At 36.0% G+C, this 26,703-nt stretch overlaps 1 protein-coding gene across 3 annotated transcripts in view; it reads left to right on the top strand.

The window, feature by feature from the left end:
• Positions 1-26,703, top strand: part of LINGO2 (leucine rich repeat and Ig domain containing 2) — a 476,779-nt gene that overhangs the window by 284,349 nt on the left and 165,727 nt on the right. For all 3 annotated transcript variants that reach the window (XM_039733190.1, XM_039733191.1, XM_039733192.1), the window contains exon 4: positions 23,206-23,248. The gene's annotated coding sequence lies outside the window, so the exon portion shown is untranslated. The remainder of the gene's footprint in view (positions 1-23,205; positions 23,249-26,703) is intronic.

Below are 26,703 nucleotides of genomic sequence, written 5' to 3'. Positions count from 1 at the left end.
AGGTTTCAATTCTGAAATTATTTTCCTTTCAGTAATGTGCATTTTTTATGTGGGTATTTATGAGTGAAAGTATCTGCTAATTGCATTTTATTTGGTAAAATGTGCCTTTAAATGTACAGAGTGTATTATATCAATTAAAAAATCTTCTGACTTTGTGTTAATTTCTACATCTTCATTAACCATAACAAAGTTGCTGTAAAATCTGCTTTGTCTCCTGTTCCACTTTTAGGAGAAATTAAGTACATGGTATGTGATGCATGTCCTATCAAAAGTGCATTTCCATAGTTTATTATTATATAATTTTATTGGTTTTTTTGGCTTTAATGAAGTTAACACTTATGTGATTAGCCAACCTTAATCCTGTCATTGCACTTGCTCTTGCAACTAGCTACCCAGGATATTCCTAGATACTGTTTTTCCTCTATGGCTGTCTCATTATGCAAGAGTGTAAATTTTCTCCAACAGAGATATTGTTATATCATTTTCCAGATCAGCAAACTGAACCACAAAAAAAATTGTGACATAATGTACCAAAGGTCAGGTGTGAGTGGCAGTGGTAGAACTGAAAAAAAAATTCGGATTCCAGTGCTAAAAACTGAATCACTGTGAGAAACATTTTTCCAGTGGAGGAGGTTGTAATAACTTACATATAATTTATGATATTTTTTTAAAAAGTGCAAAAGACTCTTGGTTGTCTCAAATCATTCACACTTCAGATCTCTCCTGTGACATATGGTGACAGCTATTTTATGCCATTTTATACTGGACCAAAATAGATACAGATGTAGATACAGATATAGTTATGGATGTAGATATGGATATAGTTATATATATAGACGATATAAATATGTTTGTATCAAAATATTATATATATATATTAGGTGTGTGTGAGCATTTACTTATAAGTATATTTACATCATAGGACTACTGTGTATATTGCACTTCTGTTTGTCATGGATATACGACTTGTAAATCACTCAGATTAGAAATGAGGAGTGAGTGGTGTATCACAAAAAAAAGAGTTGTGTTCATTTGAGTGGGGAAGGCACTTTAGTTGCTGTAATCAAATTGCAGTTCAGGTAAAGTGAAAAGAAATTTACAGAAGAAAGTTTTAGCACAAATAGAAAGAATTATCTAAGTATTCAGTGTTGATACAGAAGGTCATGAAAACATGGAACAGAAATGGAACAGTCAATGTCAATATTTATTTTTGCATTCATGGTATTATAGGATGTGAAGGTAGTGAGAGCGACAGCAGGCTCAACACAGTTATATGAAGGTTTTGCCTGGTAACAGATTATCTACTCACACTCTCAGATGCTGATATATGTGGATACACTGCTCTATTTTATTTAATATCTTTCAAGTGTTTGAAGCAGGTAGGGGGCATTATTCATTCTTGAGACTGCCCTTGTAGTTCATTTGTACTTATTTTAATATAGTTTGAGAAAGTAATACACTATTAATTCTCTCCAGAAGTTGAAAGGCCCACAGAGGTGAAATACAATAGCTTTTTTTTTTTAACCCAATTTTCAGAACAATAGTAGTTTGGTGATGACCCTAGTCTAGTTTAGAAGAGAATCTCTATGGGGAAGTATTTGTCCTGTTGTCATGTTTTGAAAAGAGTTCATAGACTGCTATTTAATACCTGCTTTTCTGTTCATGTATAACCTGTGTAGCTAGCTGGACAATTATCTCCAGTCATTGTGCAGATTTAAATTCATCTCTAATTGTACTTGTCTCACTCTGCAGGGTGTACTTTAAGACAGATTACCCATACTCCAAACTCCTTTATTGTGACCCTGTTCATCTTTTGCTTGGCATAATTATAGTTGTGCATGAAAAAAAGTATTGCATTAGATATTAGCATGTTATAAATTTTCAGTTAGCTTCTTCAATTGGTTTTCTCTCTAGGGAAAAAAATAATACTCAGTTTTTTGGTTTTTTTGTTTTATTTTTTTTTCCTGCCATTTGTGTTTGTCTGTTCTCAGCATCCCTTCTATTCTAAGACATCACCAATGCCCGGATTCTTGTATCTTGCACACATCTCAGCCTTGCTTGATGCCCCTTTCTCTAAAGACATTGCTTATCCATCATCTTCTCTCCCTGATTTCTTCAGATTCATCTGTTTCTCTTTCACTTGTGTATCTCTCTTCCTAATATATATTCCTATTTGTCCTTCCTTTTTGCAGTAAGCTTCTAGATGATGCCTTATTTGATTGACTGATAGCTGGGACTATGCTTTGCTTTCTGCAATCACTTTTGTCTAGCTCCCTATTGCATTCATTACTAATTCATTGTCCTGGAGAAGATGGCTCAGATGGCTTCCTTTACTATATTTTTTTAGCGCTCAACATTTCTCGCCCTCTATAAAGCCTTTTTTCTAGAAAGTCATCATCTTTCTGCGTACCTTTCATAAAATTGATTGCAAGTTCCTGCAACATTTCATTACAACTGTATGGAGATTTAATTTCAGCTTTAAATGAGAGACAGCAAGAGACCCACAGCTTTAACTGTGAATAATTGTAGTTCCAGTACTTTACAAGGTTAAACAACTATAAATTAATGGATTAATGGTGATCTACACCAGTCAAGACTATAGCCCCAGAAGATGACTTTAAATAAAGCATGCTTAGAAATCTGCAGCTGTAGCTGTAGCAGTGTCCTTTTGCTGAGTTTGTTTCTCAAGTCTCACCATCTGTTCTGATTCTGAGTGTAAAACATCCCACCATGAGTAAAATTTTCTAGTAGATCACATGTTCTTAGTGGATTTAGAGAGAAGGACTTGTGCTAATAAGAATTTTAGAGTGGTTGGACTGTTAGAGTTTCTGTAGCTCCAGCTAATGTTATCAATAATTCCCTAGTCTCTTGAAAAGCCAATGTATTTTCCCAAGTTCTGAACATAACCAAGTGCGTAACTAAAGATTATAAATGGCATTGTAATTTCCTTGGACCTTGATCACTATTCATATGGTAATCATCTGTTTACTTTTTATCACTTCCTGCAAACCCTAATTTTCAAGGCTGCATAGATTTATTTTTTCTCTATTATGTACAACTTGCAACACCTTGTATGCTCCTTAATGCAAAAGTGGATAATGGATTGTCTCACTCAATGCCATCCTCAGTTAATGGGAATGAGCTCTCCATGGGTGCATATCCATTGAATAGTACCATTTTCATCTTTCCAAACCCAATGTTCCTGCCATACTTCAGTCTGTACCTACATGCAATAAAAGAGGGAGCACATCCCCTATTGTGTTTCTCCTGTCTAAATTGTAACTTTGCAATTGTCTTCTTTGGGACTTTACTGCTATAGAACTTTGAGCAAATCATGTAATCCATGATTAAGCAGTTTCTTTCAAAAACTGGTCTGTTGCAAAGGACTTTCTCAGATCATTGGGAAATTCATTGTGTATGTTCCCAGTTGGAAATCAGTGTGTACCTGTGATTAGTGTTCATCAGGGTGATGGACACAACAGATGAGCTAGATAAAGAAAAATCATTGAAAGTTTTGGCATCCTCCCAGCCTAGAAATCCTCATACCTGATCACTACTTCCTCACTTTCTTCACTTCTTTTTCTGAAAAGTCTTCAGTATTTGTATGTAGCCGTTCTGCATACTTTTTGCAGCCCTGCTAAATAGGAACATATGTATTACTATACAGTTGTTCAAAATGTTTGAATAAGATTTATGTTCAAAACAAACTTTTCAAGAAAGTCAGTATAGTCGAAGCACTGTAATGTCAATTGGAAACTGTCTTCTCCTGGAGAAAACATTAGTACAAATTACATTTTTGTTAAGTTTGTTTTCATTTACATTTCCTGGTTTACGTTCATTTTTGTAACATATACACCATTACCTGCTATTTCTTTTTTTATTCTTTATGGGGAGGCCTTTGAATTTCCTGTTCTAGGAAACACTTTTGTCGGCTACTTTAACATAGAATTTTTATTTTCTTCCATATGATGTAGCATAGAGTAAAAAATTTCATATAGCATGTTAAATGGGTTTCAAATGAAAGCATTGATATTTCAAGGGGTTTTTGGTTCAGTTTTCTTTATTTGTTTGTGTTTTTTTAACGTGTAGTTAATCAGCTCAGGATTACAAGTCGTTACTTCATTTATGTGTACTGTATTCTATTTAAACTTCTGTCAGATGGAACTTTGTGATTTATACCTGAGTTTGGAATTAAGCATCTATACAGGGATTTATCCTTCAGGCAGGAAAACATTGAAAACTTAATGCAAATAAGGAAAATAAACTAAGAAGCGTTGGTGTGAATATACTGTGTCCTTTGAATCCAGTTCGAATCAACTGAACTTGCAGCCTTATAGTATAAAAAACATCACATGCATCTTGCTGCTCTTTTTTTTTTTTTTTAAATAGAGGTGACATTTTTCCACAGTTCACTACTGGTGGTGAACATTCAGGCACTTCTAGATGGATCCCCCTTGTAATGTGTCTTATGATGATTTATCCCTTGAAATCCCAGGAAATTTGCAGATGCAGAAAATAGAGATGAAGATAAATAAACTAAACATAAGCATCCAGATCTTTGATACTGGTTCAAATTAAGTATTTCATCCTTTAATAGTTTAGCTACTGATGACTTCAGTATTTGATAGTCTTTCTTTCATCAAGTTTCAAACATTCCCTACTTAGTTTTGAAAGCATAACTAATGGGAAGAGAATTTATCTACCACTGGCAGCCCTCTCTGTTTTTTGTGTCTCTTACTAAATTTACCTCTGTTACAAGGAGATTGCTGACAATTACTTTGATAACAGAACTAAGTATTGATTCATAGGTGGCTATTAATCCAAATTATTAATAAGAAAATATTTGATGTGTTGAAGGAGAAGTGCCTCTATTATGATTAGTTTCTTTCTTTAGAGCAAACTAATAAATCATGCCACTCTCTCCACAGTTTTTCTGATCCTCTTTACCTCTTTAGAAGATAGAAGGGGTTAAGGCCTCTGAGCAACTTGGCCTAGTGGCCCATGGTAGGGGTTTGGAACTGATGATCTTCAAGGTTACTTCCAACCCAAAGCATTCTATGACTCTGCAGTAACCTGTGAAGTAATAACCTTTTCTTACATTACCACAGTCTTAGTAACCATTATTCTGATTAACGTTCTATTACTCTCTTCTTCATTATTTTTCTGAAAATAAACATGAAGAAATCTTTCCTATATCCCTAGGCAAGTAGGGATAGTAGGCAAGCAAATCATACATCTAACTGAAGCTGGCATATAGCAATCACTGTTGACATGAATTACTCCTAAAGAGTGCAGTGAAATAAATAGTAAAATCCAGCATTCTAAACGTGTTATTGGCATATGAAAATAGTTGCGCCTCCTGAAGCTACAACAGAGCCAGCAATATGTGCTTAGAGAATAGAAAGCCAGCCATATCCTGGGCTGCACAAAAAGAAGTGTGGCCAGCCAGTCAAAGAAGTTAACTGTCCCCCTCTACCCTGCTTTGGAGAGATCATACCTGAATTCATTCTGGGGCCCAAGTGAAGGAAGGACACAAATCTGTTAGACTGGGTCCAGAAGAGAGATGTAACAGAGATAAGAGTTCTGGAACATCTCTCCTATGAAGAAAATCAGACAGGATTGAGTTTATTCAGACTGGAGAAGAAAAGGCTTCAGGGAAACCTTATTGCAGTTTTCAGTATACAAGGGAGACATGGGAGAAGCATAACTAAACCAAACAAAAAACCCCAACGACAAAACCCCAACAAATCGAACAACCAAAAAGAAAAAAAGAAAAACTTTTTACCAAGGCCTGTAGTGACAGAACAAAGGGCAACAGTTTTAAACTGAAACAGGGCAAATTTAGGTTGGACATTAAAAAAAAATGAGAGATATTATGAATGCCACATCATTGCAAGTAGCAAGGTCAGGATAGATGGAACATTGAGCGACATGATCTAATGAAACATATTCCTCCCATGGTGAGAGTGTTCAGCTAGATGATCTTCACATGTCTCCTCCAACCCAAACGATTTTATGACTCTTTAAGATGAATGCTTCACAATAAGTCTTGGGGGTTTTTTGTATAGTAGAATGAAATATCTGTTTGTAGCTACCTTGCCTAGCATGTTCTGAAAACTGACCAAAATATTTGCTTATATATTTGTTGAATTTTATAAAAAAGTATTATCTCTAAAACAAACAAAAATTCTAGAAAAGCCCTTCATTAGGTCCTTTATTGACCTAGGAAATACCTCCTTTACTCTTGAACTGAAAATCCCTGAAATGGAGGGGGACTGTTGCATCACTTTTCTACAGTTGCTTCTAGTGAATAGTAGTCAATTCCCCTTCCCTTACAGTAAACCATCTCTCAACCATGCTAGTGTTTATGGAGATAGACCTGACTTTCCCTGAATGAAATGTTATGATGCCTTTATATCACTGAAAAAAATTTACTTAAAATACTTGTCATCCATAATCCTTGTGTGCAATGCTGGAAGGTAACTCTAGATTTTCCCTCCAGCTTTGGTCTGATGGCAATTAACACAAATGTGCATAGCGTGAAGACAGGCATATCACCCGTAATTGCAGCAGTATCATAATTCAGTTCTCCAGGGACTTCTTCTACAATCTATGAAAGTAGTCTGGAAAATAATTCTGTACTTTACAGCTTGGCAAGAAGAATTAGAGCCCCTGACTAAAAATAGTCTTAGTTCTTACCTTCTTCTTATGTAAGACATACAGTTGATCAAAATGTATGCAAAGATCCTTCTTCCTCACCAGGCAGACATAACGATGCCTTTCAGCAAACATAGCAACTTAAATCCTCTGCTGTGAGGGATGGGAGGTATTGGAAATTCACTGATTTATTCTGTTTACTGTACTAGTCACAAGGCATAACACAGTCCTGTAAGCCAAGTTTTCCAGCCTCTTCCTCCAACGGTAATAGAAGCTCTGTGGACAATATTTCTAAAGGCTGTCTTTGTGCCACAAAGATGGGAAATCCTCAAAACAGAGGATGAAGAGAGAAGGTATTTATTTTTTTAAATACAATTATTCATAAATATATTAATATATATAATATTTCATAAATACAATTATTTGCATCTTTTGAAAGAAAGTAAAGGGAGGTACTTTTTTTTTTTGTTTTGATTTGGTTTGGGTTTTTTTAAAATCTATCTATAAAATATTTTTCTGAATCTTTAGGTTTTCAAAAACTTTAATATCATAGTATCACTGAATCACCAAATGGCTTAGGTTGGAATGGACCTTCAAAATTATCTAGTATACCTGCGTTGTAAGTGCCACACAGGCATGTAAATGTCATTAACTTGCAAATGCCATTAGTTTATGAGCTTGGACTTTTTTATTACTTTTTCTTTCCTCATGAAAGTATCCCCATTTCAAATGTTCAGAAGACTATAGGCTCCTTCGCACTTTATTATGCAGATATAATCAAAGCCAAGATTTATAACCACAATCCATTGCTTCTATCCAAGTGAGAATTATTATTGCAATCACCACTTAATTCGCCATGTACAGATATCATAACTTTAATCCAAGTTAATAAAACTTCTCATCTGCAGAATAAGGCTAGTCGACTACTTTGCTGTAATATTAGAAGATTTAAAACAAATGAGAAAATATGCAGAACTGAATCCTCCTGGCAATTTAATCCAACAGAAAGCACTTACCTGAGGTGTTTTGATGTTCTTCTCAAACCCTGCATTTAGCTATAAATATCATTTTGCAGTTTAACGGGACTTCAAAAGCAAATACGAGCAACATAGTCCATGTTGGGATTCAAGATCCAAGTAATTTATTGGACCTTCCTTTTTCTTTTCTTTGTTAAAGAATTATGTAAGAGGGGTTTTAAAGTCAAATACTATTTCATTATCATGTGTGTGACATGCTAATAGTCAACCAGTTTCTTTTTCTGTGCTGATCTGCATAATTTCTGTAGGTCTTCTGTAATGTTGTCAGGCCATGGAGATTTTGTTTCTAGAACAAAACAGACTTATTGTATTTTGAATGAAAGCACACTGGAAAAATACTGGGGGCGATAAACATTGAATAGTATTGAATACTACTCCCCTACCTAGAGAGTGGAAAAAAGATCTTGATCTTTTCAAGAAACGCAAATGTGATGCTTCCAGAATAAGACTAACATATTGTGTTTGGTTTGCATGGCCTGGTTTTGGTAGCAGGGGAAGGGCACAGAGGTGGCTTCTGTGAGAAGCTGCTGGAAGCTTCCTCTGCGCCCAGCTGAGGATGGACATGCTGCTGGTAAATTAGAGACATTGGTAATGCCTCTGTGATAACAGATTTAAAGAGAAAATCAAAACAAAAGTATGCCACCATTTTAATTCTGGCCGGTGAACAGGAAGAGATGAGAACATGTGAGGAAAACTACATGGAGACACCAGGGTCACTGGAGAAGGAGGGGCAGGAAAGGCTCCAGGCACTGGAGTCGAGATTCCCCTGCAGCCCGTGGTGCAGCCCATGGTGAAGCAGCTGTGCCCCTGCAGCCCATGGGGATCCACAGGGATGCAGAGATCCACCTGCACCCCATGCAGGTGCCCATGCTGGAGCAGGTGGATGTCTGGGGGAGGCTGTGATACAGTGGGACACCTGTGGAGAGAGGGGCCCTGCCCCCAGGCTGGAGCAGCCTGTCCTTGGAGGACTGCAGCCCGTGGACACATGACCCATGCTTCAGCATGGGAGGACTGCTGCTTGTGAGATTGGAGCCAAGCTGGAAGGTTCACAGAGAACTGTCTCCAGTGGGAAGAAACCCCATGGTGCAGCAAGGGAAAGACTCCTCTCCCTGAGCCAAGCAGAAGGCAACCTTGTGTGATAAATTGACCAAACCCCAACCCGTCTCCCTGCACTGCTGGTGGGAGGGGCTGGGGGAAAAAAAGGTGGGTTTAGGGGCTTGTTTTTATTTCTCATTATTCTCCTCTGGTTTTGTTAGTAATACACTTGCTTTATATCTCTAAATTGAGCGTGTTTTGCCCTTGGAGGGTTTTCTCCCAGTCCTAATCTCAACTCCTGAACCCTTCATTACATTTTCTGTCCTCTGCCCAGTTGTAGCAGGGGAGGGTGAGTGAGTGGCTTTTGTGGGTGCTTAGTGTTAGGACAGCATTGGTACCATTTTTGATAGCAAAACTGCTTGAAAGAATTTCTCCCTTTCAGCTTTTAATTCTTGCATGAGCAAACAAAACCGGTGAAATGTAACTGTACTGTTCCTGATGGCGGAACCAAAGACCTGACACTTAGTCCTCAACAGGAGTGGCAGGACTGTGTGGCTGGCAGCAGGCTGAAGGCTCTTCACCTCCTTCTTCTTGGCCTTGACACAATATTTTCTTAGGTTTTGTGTCCCTGTGGAACAAATAATGAGTTAGAACAGTAGCATGAGAGTGATTGGTAGGAGTGAGTTTCTGAAATACATGTAGAAAAGGGTGATACTGAGGTAATTACATAGATAGTGCCTTGAAATATATTTGATACTAGACCATTTTGGATTTTTTTTTTAATCATACTAGATTATGTCTTATTGCTGGTTGTAGCTCTTCCATTCAGTATTTCTGTATTGTTTTCTCATCTTAGGTAGCAGTCAGGCATTTGTTATCATTTTATCTTTGCTGTATTTCTCCTATTAGCAATTAAGTTATGCCATTACCAGTACTAACTGATGGAAGACACTAACTTACCTCTGTAAGGTTCCAGGTAGGGTTGATGTTAAAGTGGGAACTGAAGCTTATGCTCACATATTCTTCACTGTGCATTATTAACTGCATATCCTGTTACAGATAGGTGACCACTGCTTATCTATCACACTTTGGGGGTGTCAGAGTAAGTCACTGGCCTGTTAATTCTTGGAGTATAGACCCCTCTGCTAACAATTCGGTCTGAATAAAAGATATTTTTTCTTCATCTCTGCAATCTCCTTTAGGGGCTGAATATGGTGGTGTTTCATAACATGCTTCCTGCAAAAGAAAAATGGTGTAAATAAAATGTTCATATCAGTTTTTCAGTAGCATAAAAATTCTCCCCAATTATTTTGGAGAATTAAAATGAAATATGAAATGGGAACTGGAGATCCAAGTTAGTTTGTCTTTCTTTGCCATCTTTAATGATCTATAAATAGTTTGTCGTAAATTTTCTAACAATAAGGTTTTTGCTTTTACACTCCTTAGCAGTGTCAACAATGTGCTTCTTCTGGGCTTCAGTTCAGTGAATCACTCCTGCTTAAGGGTGTTTATGAATGTACATTATAGCAACTAAAGTCAAGTGGAAGCAAGCAAGTACTTAACTGCTTATTCAAAAATGAGACTTTAATTTAACCTTATGATTGATGTAATCTTCCCTTTGAGTTGAAGAAAAGAATTACAGTGCCTCAGTTTCAGCCCCTGTAACTATTGGTGTTTACAGATCCAGCTAAGCACCATCAGCTTTGAGAAGATTCAGCCAAGGTATTTCAAATAAAGAATTTGGTTGCAAATTCAAGAACAGAATTAAAATAGGAAATTAAAAGAGAAAGAAAATGTTTTCTTTGGTCCATCACATTTCATTTAAATAATTCTGTTCTTGCCTAGTGTCTTAGAAGGATTTTTAACATGAAATTTTTTTTACTTCTGTTTTATCTTTACCTTGTGATACGTGCAAGTCTTCCATGAGTTACACAGAAGCCAGTGTTGCACAAATTCTAAAAAAAAAGCATGGTGATCTAAGAAAGAGATACAAGGGTGAAAAATTGCAGGATTTGAAGGAAAAAGTTGAAGACACCAGGAGTGAAAAAGCAACAGTGATTACCAGGGGAATTAGTTTATGTAGGGTAAATAGGAAAAAAACAACCCAGTTCTGCTTCCTGCCTACTCTCTTTTCTTTAATAAATATTTATACATTTTATCTTGATTTCCATGGAGATATTCAAGTATCCAGATGTAAAAGCTAGAAGAGGAGTTGTTAGTATCCTTCCACTTCTTAATTCATCAGAATTAGTGTCCTTGAGATATTCCAGTGTACAAAAATAATTTTAGGATACATTATCACCTTGAATTCTTTTAATGTGCCATGTAGATTATTACTAAAATAAATAGTAGTGATCTGTAAAGTTCTCTCACTACAGCATTTGTGTTGAACATTTGAAGCAAATACATAATAAACATCATCCCTTTATAAACAGCATAAACATCCCTTTATTATGATTTTTTTTATTATGATGATTTTTTTCCTTAAATAGGAATTAAATTCTACAACGTTTATTTCATTTTCTTCAGCATGATCCATGATGACAAATAAACCAAATATCATTTGAAATATGATCACTCCATTTGCTTCCTGTATAAGAAATAGTGCTTTCAGAGCTCTTGGAGTGTACTTCAGTCTAGTTAAGCCCTGAGCCACCTAGTGTAGACTCATTTGCTTGTCTAATGTGGACTTATTTACTAGTCTACACTAGTACTTATGCTGCTGTAGTTTATATGAGCTAATTATAGTAAAATAAACTAATTCATAATCAGATAAGCCTTCTATACCACACGTGGCACTGATTTAACTGTTCTTGATTTTTAATATAATATATCTGTGTTGAGAAATCCTATGTAATCACAATGCATTACAAATTATAAGTGGCTTTTCAAGGTATCTAACAAAGGAGATAGACTATATGCTTGTAAATTTCAGATACATCCTTGCATTTTCATTTAAAATAAAATCTAACAATATTAGTTAAGAAGTTAAATAATTGAATGTCATTTATCCATTTATCAAACAGCATTCTGTAAGCTTTCTTTTGGTTTTAAGAGAGAAGTTCAATTTTCAATAAGAGCAGACATTTGGCTAAAAAACTGTGAGAGTATCTCCAATATAAATCAAAGGATTTTTGTATTTTAAAACATCTAAAAACATCAAAGCGTGGTTCATTTGCTCTATTAAACATTGTCAACTTCTTTTGTAACATATGAGGAATGGAAATTGACATATTGTGCACTTCTATTTTCTTTCTTATGTTCATCTCTCTTATTTCTACAGCATTACTCTGCTTAGCATTATTCTCCAACATATCTTCTACTTTTCTATTTTCCACTTAAATGAGTTTCTAAAATCCACTTGCCTTCATCCATTTTCCAGAGAACTGCATTCTGCTCTGTGTGTGATATAAAGCCTCTTCCTGCTTCCTTCAAAAGACTGATTTGTAACTGTGTTGCTGCTTGCTTTGCTGATGCCACCTTATTTTTAAGGTCTTTTCTCATAAACAGGGCTCCCAAATAATTTTCTTTCCACTTCCTTTTTTCATCCTGGTTATCAGATCATATTGATTCCTCATTTCTAGTTTAGTGCTTCTCATTAATTAGTAATACCATAGGCAAATGGTAGCCACTATCAATCTACTAAAAAGAATAGTAAACACAATATAAAATAACTCCTAAGGTTTGTTTGTTTTTGTTTTTTTTTTTCTTGATATGCAGAACTTCTGGATTGGCTTTAAATATATGCCATATACCATTAAAAATGACAATACAAAAGAAATAAAACTCTATCTGTAACTACACAGAATATTTTATTTGAAGCCATTAAAGAAATTAATTTTCTATTAGTAATTTTAATTATTTATCTACAGGCTTGCTTCATTTTAGGTATTATTATGGGAATGTCAAATTTTAGTGATTATGTATATAGACACCACCTATAAATGTACACAGGATCTAAACAGAATGACAAAAATCTTATTTAGCTGTATTATTCTTTTAAAGGCTTTTATCAATGTAAAAGCTGCACACCATTCAGTTGCTGATGGAATATATATATGATCTTTGGTCGTGAAACATTACCATTACACTTGGTTTCCAAAGGACAAGGTGTCTGTCTCTGAAATCACATAGCAGTTGTGTCTGGTTGGGGGAAAAACTATATTTTCACTTGTTGTTTTGAAGGTGTTATGTTAAGACAATGTGTATATTCATAGTGTGGGCTTTTTGTTTCAAATTAACTCATTTTAATAAAAGAAATACATTATAGCACAATATATAAAAAATTGTTCTGCTAAAGTGGTTTAAATCAGTATCAAAATTGTTTGTGTTAAAAGCACAGAATTAAATTGAAGTCAGTGAATTATATATTTGGTACCAAGAGCAACAAAAAAAACAAATAACCCACAATACTAAACACTTACTTAAAAGCTTAGTAAACACCTGCAAATCTCCAGGCAGCCTTCTGTAGTAAATTCTAAGACAATACAATTGCCCTCTACACACACACTCACATGGAAGACTCTGCAGTTGCATGCCCCCATACTTGCACACACGGCGCCTCACCTTACAGGCCCTGAGCATCGCAAACCTCCTCCCTGGCAGCTGGGGCCGTGCCCACACGCAGTCCTCCACCCTCCTGCTGCACAACAGGGACTGCAGCCCCACCCTGCAGCCCACTGACCCATGCACCACCTGGGAGCAGGGTCCCTCCTCTGTGCCCTTTGCTGGAATGGTCCACAGTGGGGGGCCACAGTGCTCCTTACAGCAAGACTGTCCTGCTCAGGTTTATTCTTCTTACACAGCCTTACACACTGGCTGTATTGGAACAGCCATGTGTTCTGGAATATGAGGGACAAATAGAGAGTTAGAAACTTTTTTTTGGCTTTATAGATTTGGAGGGTTTCCACATGCAAGATGGAAGAATGTAGTGTGTGTGTATACATATATATCTATGTATATATATATATGTGTATATATATATATTCTCCTCTATGAAGGTAATGGACTTAATTGCACTTGTATACTTCTGATCTATGTGTCCTGAAAAACATATATATAGCGTCTTTTGAAATCATGCTACATTCAGTTACTCATTCAGTTACTTTTTAAATTAATATTTATACAGGAATGTCAGCCTTAAAAAGGGAAATGAGCATTCCAAGGAAGACAATGCTCAATAATGGCAATTACAATCTTGTTCACCAGTTTTAATTAGGAGGCTGTCTTTAAATTAGTTATTACTGTTTTCTAATAATGTCATTTGAAACTCTCATTCACTGATATGGTTTTTTTCAATTCCTTTTGTGAATGCTTCGAAGTTATTTACAATAGCTCTTCCGGTGCAGGTAGAAATGGACTTTGATTACAGAATCACAGAATCACAGAATGACTAGGTTGGAAGAGACCTTCAAGATCATCGAGTCCAACATATGCCCTAACACATCTAAACCATGGCATAGAGTGCCACATCCAATCTCCCTTTAAACACATCCGGGGATGGTGACTCCACCACCTCCCTGGACAGACAATTCCAGTACTTTGTCATTTTCCAACAATTACCATTAGCACATTACCATCCCCATTCTTCTCTGAGAGCTCATTAGTTTAAAATTCAAATCTTGGGTTGTTTACAATACGGTTGTTTCACTTTTAAGACGATTTTCTTTTATTCACCATTATTGCTTGTCGCCCTTCTTCATGTTCTTGGGCTTTTGTCCATTATTTGCCCTCTTCATTCCAGGGAAAGATACTTTGCTGGGTTGCTTCCAGCTGTAGCTGTAGTTTTGATGCCAATTGCAGTCAATCTCACCCTTGTGTTGATTTGTTGAGAATTCTTTTTTTTATAAAAAGCAGTTAATTTTACTAGTCCAAGTAAAAGTCCATTCAGGAGGATTGAGTGTTTTCACATGTTCAGGTAATAATTTCAAATATTATAAAGTCAGTGTGTATCCGTGTGGGTAAATTTTAATGTGATACTCTGTGTTTTTAAGTTGTCCTGGTTATTTTCAAGTCTTTCTTCTCAAACTCCATGCTGTCAGAAGCCAGACAACTTAAGTTTGATTCATTAAGCTTTTTCTAGTAATACAGGGGTTGTTAAGTACTGTAAGGTAGTCTGAAAATAGGGACAGTTTATTATTCAAAATGGTCATATTGCTTTCAAATAGCACTTTTGGATAATATCATATGAATTTGAAGCATTATAATTCTCATTCTGAGATATGCATGTATTTTACTTCATTTAGAGTTGAGTAATGATGGTGCACATATCTAGATTAAAATTGCTCTAGACTCAAATTAATAGCATGGCTGCACCTTAGGAGAATCTCCTCTAAAAACCAATGAGTTAGAGGATTATCTGACATGGCCCTTTTTTATAAATGAACAATGTCTATTTACAGCAACATCTTCTCTGCCTACTTCATTCATTTTTAAATGCCTCTTCCCCAAGTCACCCTCAAGAGAAGAACATCTGGGAATTAAGCGGGGTTACCTCTCTCCATGGGCACTAGCACCTAATGCTCTATCATGGACGAGGATCTCAGGGCTTAGTAAGGCAACTTCTGCTATTAGTATGATGATGGAGGAGGAAAAAAAAATATTTTAGTCAAAATTATGTGAGAAGAAACAGAGCAAATATTAATATGTAGCAATTCTCTGTTCTTCATTCTGTGCTCTATAAAACACCTTGGGTATAAAATAGCTTGTTTCCTGAAAGGATACTGTAACAATAGGCATGAAATAAGGACAGTGAATAAAAATAAACTATTTCTTAATTTGGTGCCTGATTTCAGCTGTTTGCCTGCTGCAGCCTTTTCAACCATCATAATTTCATATTGTCTTTCTCCTCCCAGGAAAAAATTCTTACATGTTCTTTGAACATTGTCTGCAGCTTTGGTCCCTGTAATATAAAAAGATATAAAGTCAGTACACAGTGTCCAAAGAAGGGCGATGAAGATGCTGCAGGGGCTTGAGGGGAAGTCATATGAGGAGTGGCTGAGGTCACTTGATCTGTTCAGCCTGGTGGAGACTGAGGGCAGATGTAACTGTAGTTACAATCTCCTTGTGAGGGGAAAAAGAGGGGCAAGCACTGATGTCTTCTCAGTGGTGACAGTGACAGGACCAATAGGAATGGCCTGAAATTGTGTCAGGGCAGGTTTATGTTGGATATCAGGAAAAGGTTCTTCACCCAGAGGGTGGCTGGGCACTGGAACAGATCCCCAGGGAAATGGTCATTACACCAAGCTTGTCAGGGCTCAGGAAGTGTTTAGACAATGTTCTTAAGCACATGGTGTGACTCCTGGGGATGTCATGTGCTGGACCAGGAGCTGGACTTGATTCTTGTGGGTCCTTTCCCACTTGATATATTTGAAATATTTTTAGAAAAGAAAATAGGTATTTATTTATAATTGTGTATGAAATTGAAAATATGTCAGGACAGGAAATATTTATTTTTCTTTGGCACTCTTAGGCACTCTAGGGTAGTCCACACTGGCTGCATTTTCAGCTAATCTGAACTGCCTGCAGTAGAGGTATTCTTATTTCTATCTTCTGAAGCAAAATGCTATTCGGACTGTTATTCATGTGCTTTCAGCAGCTATATTTGGTTGAATCCAACTGTACTAAGTTGGTCAGAAAAGGAACAAAATTTAAATTTCTGAGGTGTGAGTAACCCATATTCATATTCCTCTTATGTTGATTTGGAGAGATAAGAGATGGAGAGTGATCTGAATCAGCAAAACTATTTATAATCAGACTGCTTTAGACTACTTATATTGAGGCTGTTGGCCAGCCATCAGTCTGTTGATTGTCACACATAAGCAGTTACAGCTAAGCAAAATTTCAGCTTGCACTTAATACAGACCTCAGCTCTGAGGTCTGTATTAAAAAAGAAAGAACTTTTATACAGCTTCAGTTTTTGTTCTAAATTAGAAACTTTGGAACCTCAGAAACTACTGTTGAATGCCATCATTATTCCCTGTTAGTCCTTGCTAATGGCATTCCTAATAATATCTGCTTAAAACCAGTCAAAAGGAAGACACAGGTAGGATGTTAATAATCCTTTTAACCAGCAGCTGAACCCTTTGCTGTGAAAATAATTTGGAGCATAGCTCTTTCTAAACTGTCTTTAGAGACTAAGGTTACCAGAAAACCTCTGAGTGACAGAATTATTGTTAGTATAATTGTTGTATGTGTACTTTGGGAGGGACAATTGAAATATTAGCCCTACTGATACACTGCTGAAACAGTTGTTCCCATATCTGGCTGCTGGAGGGCATTGTCTTTAACCTGCTTTACTCAAGTCAGGTGCACCTTAATCCATCAATTTACTTATGGTTTTTAACATAGTATGAGAAGATTCATACTGACAACAAAGTGTTCAGTTGTTCTAAATTTTGGTAGTTCTTACAGTCTCAAAGTATGTGTTGGTGCACGTCAAGGATGTATTTCTGACAGCACTTCTAGAGTCAGAATCACAAGATATCCTAGAAACAGCTGCTCTTCAAGGCTTTACTGATCTCTTAAATTATATAAATTGGCAAGTAACAGGAATATCTCCATTTGAGAGTATTACTATTGCTATGGCAGTGTTTTAGTTTGCAACATAAATAGCAGATTTTACTTCCCATCACAGTGGCCAGCATGTAATCTAAATAGATTACTTGAATTCTGGAATGATGTTAAAGAAGGCAAGAAAGATAGAGTGGATTCCTTTTGAATAGCTTAAACTGGCCTAGTATGAAGTGTTAGCAGAATGTGTAAATTAAAGGTCAGTAGGGAATTGTAATCACTTGCCATTCAAAACCCTTTTTTTTAAACTGCATTTTTGACACACTTATTTTCTAGTTTCTTATTTTCACTTGTTCCATTTTAGGATGTGCAGGATACTACAGTTTATGGAAGTTTATTTGTTGCTCTCCCCCAAATTCCTCATTCAATTATGTATTTTCAATTACAGTTAAATTATTGTGGTAAAAGCATTCTCAAAAACAGGTTATCTGAAGAGCATTATGAAAAACTTTTATAGTGGATGTCATTTATTATGGCCTTGTGTTGTCCACAATACCTCATGAAGAGAAGGTTTTAGAAATTGCTTTGGATTTTATTTTATTTAAAAGAGAAAATATAAGAAAAGAACAGATGCCATAAGAAACAGTTTCCACTAGAGAGCATTGTGCAAGCCTGACTGTAGCAATGTGATCTTGGCTGTAGCACTGTCTTTTACCTAGTGCAGCTCCTTCATACAATCACAGCCCTTACCTCTCACACTTTGCTGCAAGATCCTGGTGCCTTTCCATGAAGAGCTAAAGCTTATAGTCTGTAAGGGACACCTGCATGCACAAAAGGCTTTTATCCTTTCTGAATGTATTGCTGTCTAGTTGCTGAAATGCACTGCTATGCCTGCACTGGTGGGCAGGGGAGGTAGCTGATTTTATTAAAGTCATAATAACCCTATGCACAATATAGACAGCACAAGAGAAATTGGTCTGCTCCTCCTTTGGTCCTCAGGTATTGTTTTGTGGCTATGACCCAGACAAAATTTAGAAGATATTAAACAAAATTTCAGTCATGGTCCTCCCAAAATATTTCCGTAGAATGAAATTGTGCAGTGGCATACCATGCTCTGATAAAGCCATGAATTTCAAAAGTTCTACTGTTGCTTTCATGGAATTGACTTCTCTTCATTTTCTGCTACTATTTTGGATAATTTTTCAGTTCCATGAGATTCATTACTCTTATTTTCCATAACCTTGATTTAAATAAAAAATTGCCAGCACTAAGGTAAGTCTTAGCTTTTAAGTATTAATGCTATTATTAACTCAGCAGAAATCCATCTGTAGCATATCAAAGATTACGCAGACTCAATTTTCTTGGTGAAAGATGGAATTTTTTAGTTGTAGAAGAGGTAGAAGAACATAGCAATTTTTTATTCCATTTAGTAGCAACACGTTAGTTACATTGTTCTCAACCTCATGTCAGGAAATGTACGTGTTCGTATGACAATCAGATTGTCACTTGCAAGGTCTTTTAAAATATGAGAAGCAGCTGCCAGTGAAGAATGTGACTATGCCACTAAGAATGAAGAAATGATGGAGGCTTTTGTATGGGTAAAGAACATTGAGAAGCTAATGCTATATAAGGCAGGACAGAATAAAAAGGGATGTGATGTGACCAGCATAGGAATCTGCTGGTTATGTACCTTCCTAAAGCACATTCTGCCATCAGTGGATTCCTTCTGTGGTTGTGATGTTAATTCTTGTCAGAGGGTCCTGGTGATGCATGCTTAGCTTTGTCAGAAATTTTCTTGTGGATGTAGATGATTTCATTGGGGCTGGAAAATTTTCATCTTCCTGTAGCTACAAGACTGTACCAGTCTTTGTGTGATCAAAATGAATATCCACTGTTATTCCTTGAAATAAACACACAAGTTTCTGATTTTCCTTGCTTTTGCAATGTGCATGCTAGACATGATTTTAGGTATAAAATGAGGATAAAAATTCATTCATCAGTAATTATATTATCTCATTTGGCATCTAACTCTAGGACAATAAATCAGTGATTTAATTTCCTTTCAAAGTCTTTGTCTATCAGAACCAGAACAAGTTTAGTAATTACCTCTTAGTTATTGTGAGAACTGTGGCTTCAGTATTACATTCCTAATTATTTTTAGATAAGGAAATTTATTTTTATAGCTCACTCAGCTGACTATTGCAGGCTGGGTGATTCTCCATTGTTTTCAGTGTAGATAGCAAGATCTGTAGATATATTAAGAGAAATTAATATTGTCCTTCTGGTACATACAATATGACGCATAAAAAGTGTTTACATGAGTACACAATATATTTTCATTTTATATGAGAAAATTTAATCTAAAATAAACATCTGATAAATATTCACAGAACACCCCAGCAGAGATCTGTAGTGTGCCTGAAACTTCCAAGAATTTCATCAGCAAATTAAAATTAGTTCTATATTATAATTGTGGGTGAGATAAACCCATTCTTTGTGTGGAAATATCATGTTTGTGCTCCAGTCAATTTTGCAGGCAGAATTTGTGTGTTTTCAACCACTAATTCACAAGTTTTTGGTTGGGAAAATTTTATTGCATGCCGTGGTCTGAGTTAAACACAGACTTGTGAATAATTACAGAAGATTTAATGTACAGTGCACTGGACAGTCTTATCACCATAAGCTGTTCTACCCAGTGCATGCAGAGGTGGAGCAGGAGTTGATTCCTTATGTACACATTCAGTGGTACCAATCCCAAAAACATCAACCCAATATTGGATCCATTCTCCATTCCAGTTCTGCTGCCCAAAAGTAGCCTCTGGCCTTTGAGCACTTAGGTCCCTGAGTGATGGGATTGTTGCAAGACAACTCTGCAATGTGCCTCATTCCCAAGGGAAAGTTCACTCCCTTATAGAGAGTCCTTCTGTCCTGTCATTCCTATTCTGTCCAACCAGTTCAACCTCTTCTGCAGTTGGACCTTCTTGTCCTCTATGACACATCATTTTTTGTCACAAATTATTAATTTTTAGCAGCTACAGTTGCAGTTTTTCCTTCGCTCTACTGTGTATGCACACAACCCCCCTAACTTGACCATTTCTGCCAGATTTTAGGAGGATCAGCAAAATGGTAACTGTGGCAAAAGGCTGCTCTTTCAGCAGAGAATGAGGGCTTCTTTGAAATGTGAGGACACTAGAACTATGACGTGACAACCCAAAAATTTCTACCTGACACTATAGGCTGTAAATCCTTCTCCAACTGAACCATCATGCTTTGGATTCATCACAGTGCATCTTGTTCTGAAATTGATACAAAGCTCAATGTCTCAGCTTGATCACTGGCATAATTTTGTTTCTAAGATGTATTCAGTCATAACCAGCAGACAAAAGAAAATCCAGTCCACAGCCCAGTGCTCCTTGGAGTAAACTAATCCCACCCCCTGATGGGTTGATATATGTATCTGTCTTTTTGTTTTACAAATCAGGATTTCTATTTTTACATTTGAACAAACTGTGCCAGAAAGTGAATTAATTAGTTCTTGAAATGAAATAAATTGACTAGGTACATGAAGTATGTTGGTCTCTTGTGAGATTGTTCTAAGCACATGAAAATTGTGGGGGTTTTTTAATCACTGTTTCAGAATATATGTATATTTCAACAAGTACTGTTCCTAAGTGAAATGTAATGTAGTCATCACTGAAGGATGTCATCTACTTTCTCATCAGTGATTAATGGCTGATAGCCTTGGCTTCAAAGTCATTGTGTCAACAATCCAAGAAATATATAGACAAAAATACAGTAATTGGAGGATCAGGACCTGTGAGTTCACTGGTAATATTTTTCTCTATTGAATTTGGCTAAGTACAAACCAAATTGAAGATTTTTTTAACATTAGCTGTTACACCAGCTGAAGTCTAAACCACCATTTCAATCTGAATGATTGAAGAGCATTTTGTAGATAGTATAATGAAATAAGAGTTGTGGTATTTTTTGAAAAAAAGGTTAACAAAAGATCTGTTTGGAAATACTCACTTAAAATCAGAAGACTGACATATGTACAGCAGAAAGAAAGAGAAAGAAAGCTTTGCAAGAATAAATTTAATAATACTTATGTTTATGAGATGATAAGGGCATGTATTCTATTAAGTATGAATTACAGCTAAAAAATTATATTCTTCAAATGCTTTTTTTCATAGCCAGAGAGAATTTTTTCATCTTGTTGCAAAAACTGTCAGTGTGTTTATCTAAGTCATTCCAGTTAGAAGGAAGTTCTGCTTCCTGGAATATCATGCATTTGTTTCTGGTTCATTTTCAAGACGATTGATTCAAATAAGCAAATTTTAACTTTGGGTGGTTGTTGTTTCATTTTTCTTTTTTTTTAAATTATATTTTTCTGCAACAATACTTATCTAAATTTACTTTTTTGTATGCAACTTATTGCAATTGAAAGTGTTTGTCAGAAGTTTTAGTATCTTTAAAATTAAATAAGTTGCTGGCATGTTTATCTGTACACACAAATATATAATTAACGAGAAACTATAATTTTAGCACATCAAAAAATCAGAACTTATCCCTAGTAAGACACAAGACAAATTGTTAAAGGTATATATACAAGGAAATATACTTTTCCTTGTGCTAGCCAAGAAAACAACTGTTGTAGAGACAAGGTAACTCTGATTCTTACACCACTGGGATGGCTTTTACAGAGACCATTTAATGACATGAACATAAAGGAAATGTCTTGGATTATCCCCTTATAACTGAGTATTTTGCTATAAAACATATAAACCTGTGAAATTAGGGTGAATAGAGTGTTTCTACAATCTATATCATAATAAGGCAAGTTCTGTAATAGAGTAGCAGTAGAGTACTTGGACTATATCTTTATCATGTTTCAAGGGTGGCAGGTAAATTCACACTTGCAGAAAATTAGATGTGACAAGTCTGATTTTTTTTTATTTAAGACATTTTCAAAGGGATGAGAAATAAACAAATATTTTCAGGTAGTATTTAAATATATATATACCAATGCTATATACATACATATACAAGTCTGTGTAGATTTAGTAGTAGTAAAAGTAGTAAAAGTATACATTTATAAATATATATTTAGGGTAGAACAAGGGATGGCAAGGACACACTACCAGAGGAGTATTCTTTTCTGAGAAAAAAAATATGCTGGCATTGTCTGCTTGCCAATGGGGATTTGATATCTTGAACTCCAATGGTAAGATTCTTAAATAAAATATTTTTTATTACTTTTCTGAAATCACTGCACAAATAGATAAGCAAAAGTTATGTCCCAATGATTATGCCACAAAGAGTAAGAGAGTGTGTGATGACATTCAGCTAACATGTGCAAAACAAAAGTTAGAATAGGAAAAGGCTTATCAAGGTGCTCCTTGGCAAAATAAACTGTTCCCAGTGCTCTGCCTGTAATGCTTTGTCCAATGTGCTGACACTGGTAAACCAAAAGTCCAGTCATTACATTCTCCTTCACTCCAAAATAGCTGACTGAGAAGTTGGTACTAGGTATTTTCTTTCTGTCATCTGTGAGATTAGTATTTATTCTCGAACAGTTTGTTGGTTAACTGCTGCTGCAGTAAACAGTGCTGCAGAGGGACTACAAAATATTGTTGATAAAATAGTTGCTTTAGAAAATAGTTGCTTTAGAAAAGTTTCTTGCTAGGCTTCATAATACAAAATTAATGGAAATCCAGGAAGGGAGGCTGTGCTGAGGAAGACTGAATAGTGCAATAAACCTTCTTGGGAAGCTCAAAAAATGAACTGAGGGACTGAACAAATTTCACTCATCTCTTGAAGATAGCTGGAAATCAGACAGGAGCGTGCTGCTAGGTACTAAGGGAGCTTGAAAACTGTGCTTAATAAAAGCTTTCAGAGGACAGGGATTTTTATCCTAAACTAAATTAGTTGCCATAGTTTTAACAGATTAATTTTATTTTCAAAGGTGCTGTAATTGTCTCCAGGACTTGAACTCTCTAAGACTTAAGGTATGTTATTTGTGATTTCTATAGTAAAACAACTCTATTTGAATATGCCTTCTATTGCTGATTGTGTATATGTTGTTGCAAGACAGTTAAAAATGAAATTGTTTTTGGCCTTATGTTTGCAAATGTTAAGAATTTTTTTTTCCTCTATATCGAAAAAAGTGGGATGTATATGTACTGTGTTATTTTACCTGACAAGTGGTTCACAGGTCATATATGTCATCATTCTTAAATGGATGAAATAGCTTTAAAAAGTTATGCATTGGAAAGTTTTGTTCTGTTTTGTGGTTTACATTTGTAAATAATGAAATCTGGAAAAGAAAGAAAAATGGAATCTCTGCATGATTATATTAAACTTTTCTTTACTGAGCCTTTATTTTGATCCATTGTATATCAAAGGTCATGTTCCTGTAACTCATTATTTGAGAACCTCATATTTTCATTTTTTTATAAAGTAAGGTGCTAGATGCGTCATTGTGGATAGGAAAATATAAAAAAAAAAATAAAAAATAAAAAAAAAAAAGAAGTTCAAGGATGGGATATTCCAGGAAGGGGAGAAGAATTTACACTCTCAGAAATTAGTTAACAATTTAAATGAGGCTATGTGGAGTTTAGATGCCAGGTGGGCTTAAAACAACACAGTGGTTCAATTTCCTTCCTTCCTTCCTTCCTTCCTTCCTTCCTTCTTCATCCCTCCCCTTTTTTCTGCTCCAGGCTGATTACACTAGTGTTATAGAACAATGAAGATTTTTAATATCCTTTGAATGCCCTTGAAAATAAACTGGTCCTTTTGCTGGGATCCAGGATGTTGCTGAATTATGGTTGAGGTCTTTTTTATATTGGCTTTTGTTTCTCCGTACACAATAGCTCCAAAAAAACCTCCAAACCTCTAAGAAGAGATTGTGATAGCACCATCACAATACTTTCTATTCTGAAAGTTCCTACTCTATGTTCTAAGCACATTTCAACTTTCTTCTTGTTTCATTGCTGTGCTGCCTCTGAAATCACTCTGTCACAAATCCACTGAAAGGTCTCAAAATTCAGAATGACCATTTAACACTAGTCATCAGAACTTATCTTATATTGTATCCATGTTCTTCTCTTGGCCAGCTCTTTTTCTCCCCTCTTTGTCTGCACTCTTGATTTAAACGTTAAACCCTTGGGTCAGTTAAAGATCCATACCATTTATATTGTAAGATGCAGCATGAAACTCCTGTTATGGTGCCCTCTTTTTCCATTAGCACTATTAAAAAATTATGATAAAAAAATAGAGTGAGAGATTAATATCTCCCCAGAGTTTATACAGAGCAAGCCAAAGAGCAGTTATCCACGTCTCCCATTTCTTTCTTCTTCGAGACCTAGGCATAGTCATGAAATTGATAAGCAAGTCTAGCAAAATGCTAATACTGCATTTAGCAGTGTAATGCTCAAACCTGAGTGGAATTTCAGGCCATCGCAGAGTCTAAGCTCCCAAGGTGTAAAGAAATAGCAGAGTGCTGTCACCAGTAATATCATGAAGTTTCTCATATACGGAAATTGGATTATGCTTCAATAAAACATCCCTGAACAAAGAAAATGCAAAATGTAGCCATTTATTTTGTTTCCACAATGGTGAAAGTGCAACAGAATGTATAGGCTTATTTTGCATGCCTTGCTTGTTTGATTTTGCTAGCCCCTACTAAGTAGTACACTATTAGGTTTTTGTTCTGTGGGAATATGCTTTTTAAAGTATTCTCCAGACTTTACCCTTACAGTCTCTCCAGTATTACCTCAGTTCACTTTCAATAATTGGGATGCAGTTATGGTAAAAATGAACACGGAGAGGATGAAATTAATGTTAATATTAATCCTGTCTATTTAAATAGGGTTCTGGGGGTTTAGATATAGTGTCATGTCCTTCTTGCCCAGATTCTTTATTTAAATTCCAGTTTTGTTGAATACCCATGACTTCAAAAGTCACAGTTAATATTCTTGCATGAAACCCACTGTCTTAGCAAAGACGAAACAAACTTTCTCTTTTTTTTGCTGTTGTAAAAGAATATGTTATTATAACAGACTTTACACTGATGCATCTCAAAGTACTGTGAAGTAAACAGAAGCTGTTGATTTTTTTCATTCTTTCAACCATTTTATAGGACTTCATGGAGTCACAGAATGGGTGAGAGTGGTAGGCATCTCTGGAGATAGCCTAGTTCAGAGCCCTTGCTCAAAGCAGAATCATCTAGAGTAGATAACTTTGGTCAATGTACAGTCAGATTTTGAGTATCTCCAAGGATGACACCTCACAATCTCCTGGGGAACCTACTCCAGTGTTTAAACAACATCACAGCCAAAATTCTCTAATTAATATTTAGATAGAATTTAATTTCAGTTTGCGGTTGTCTCTTGTCTTGCTACTTGGCACTAGTGCAAAGAGTTTAACTTCATCTTCTTCAGTTGCTCCAGATATGTATTTATACACATTGATAAGATTCCCCCAAGCCCTTTCTCTACATGATGGAGAGTCCCAGCCACTGTCAGCCACTACTCATGTAAGACAAGCTTCGGTCCACTATCTTTATGGCCCTGTGCTGAAGTTGCTCTAGTGTGTTCATGTCATTTGTTTTGGAGAGGGCAGAGCTGTACACAGTCCCCTCAGCCTGTTTCACCAGGTGTAAGCAGAGGGGAAGGACCAGATGCCTCAATCTGCAAGCAACAGACCCTCTAATGCAGACCCTCTTTGCTACAAGGGTAACATGCTGCAATATGGTCAGCTTGTCTCCCAGGAACTCCAGGTTCCTCTCTGCAGATCTGGTTTCCAGCCAGTCAACCCCCACCATGCATTTATCCTTCTTCCCCAGATACACGGGTTTGCATTTCCCTTTACTGAACTTCATGAAGTTCCTGTTCACGCATTATTCCAACCTCTAAATGCCCTCTAAAAGACAACAATGTCCTGTTGTCTTTTAGATACATCAACCACTCCTTCTGGTGTATCATCAAATTATTAAAGATGAACTCTTCTTAACTTCTTTATGTGGTAGTGGAACACCCCTGAGCCTTGCAGAGGTGATCCTTGAAAGTCAATCATCTTTTCACCAAAAAAGTAAGAAAAATATGTGACAGTAAACACAAGTAGGTCTGCTGAAAGAACTCTTCAGAAGATGACAAGAAAAGTAATTCCTAAATAATAATTTATTTTCTTTTGCTGTTCACAGTGGTCTAAATGTCATTTATGAGCTCTCCTGATCTAAATCTTTGCCATGGATTCTGAGAGAAAAATTCCTGGCAAGCAGGGAATGTTATTAGAGTTCACACTTTCCTTTTCTGAAAAATTAAAACTTATTGAATAGTCAAGGTATAAATTATTTTCAGCACCTGGGATATGAACACAAAATTTGAGCCCTATGCTAGGTGAGTTGTTTTTTCTAGAAATATCAGACACTATACACACAGGTGCAGTCACAGATAGTTTGCTC

Source organism: Passer montanus, unplaced genomic scaffold (genome assembly GCF_014805655.1).
Source record: "Passer montanus isolate IOZ18808 unplaced genomic scaffold, ASM1480565v1 scaffold84, whole genome shotgun sequence".
Lineage (NCBI taxonomy): Eukaryota > Metazoa > Chordata > Aves > Passeriformes > Passeridae > Passer > Passer montanus.
Note: the sequence above shows the minus strand (reverse complement) of the source record. Positions and strands in the feature narration are given on the sequence as shown.